The following is a 1,043-nucleotide window of genomic DNA, read 5'->3' as shown; positions in this document are numbered from 1 at the left end:
GATATTAAATATTTAATCTAAAGAGTATATTTTCTGCAAGCATGAGTAAGTATATATCTTTTGATTAGACCTGTTTTTGTTTAAATTAGATTTTCTAATATTGACTTTATAAAACATGAACAATTAAAGTTATTTAAAGTCTGTCCTTTAATGAGCTGCTACTGGAAATGGTTCAGCCTGGAACCTACTGATGCTTACGTTCAATGTTAAAACACACACTATCGCCTTAATTGCTGCTGATTGGTCAGCCAGGATATGTGTGAAGGTGTGATTGGTTCATTTCATTTCTTTTTCTGAGGCAACGCTTTTTAAAAACTGTTTGGTGTTTTGTAATGACCCAGATAAAGGCCACAAGCTGAAACACGCTGGGCTGTTAGTAAAGTTGGTTCAACAGGAATTTTAAGCTTTGTTGGAGTCGTCATCTCATAAGTCGGTTTTGGTGCCATTCCCAGATGTAAATTATGGATTTAAAGGAAAAACTATAGTGCTAATCCTTGTTTTCTAGTTCTTTCTCCAGTTTGTACTGGGAAAGCTCAACATTTCCTGAACTGCACTTGTCTTTTGAGTAATTTCTCTTTAAAGTAAACATCACCTCATACAGCTATTTTTTCTTTATGGTCCATTTTCCTTGTAAATGGTTGATACTAAAAGTTTCTTGTCCACCACTGAACCCCCAGCGTGAGTACCTTGGCTATACAGGGTTTCGGAGAACAACTACAAGTGTGTTCAAAGTTCTCAGTTTGCTCATATTTTCCATGATGTTCAGAACAAGAGGGTACTTTGGTGAATGAGTTGAACATGTTAATGTTTAATTTCCCGTAAAGCTATGGAGGATTGATTTTAAATGTCCTCATTCAAATCAGCGCTTGTGTGGTTATTTGTGCTCAAACTGTGTGTGTCACATGATGCTGATGGGTTTTTAAATGATAGATAAATAAAGCATTCATGGAAAAAAAAAAAAAAAAAAAAAAAAAAAAAAAAAAAAAAAACCGCCCCTTTGGCCCCTCCCGGGGGGGGGGCGCCCGTTTCCCTTTTTTTATTTT

Source organism: Poecilia latipinna, unplaced genomic scaffold (genome assembly GCF_001443285.1).
Source record: "Poecilia latipinna isolate Pla-1442-1.1 unplaced genomic scaffold, P_latipinna-1.0 Scaffold1700, whole genome shotgun sequence".
Lineage (NCBI taxonomy): Eukaryota > Metazoa > Chordata > Actinopteri > Cyprinodontiformes > Poeciliidae > Poecilia > Poecilia latipinna.
Note: the sequence above shows the minus strand (reverse complement) of the source record.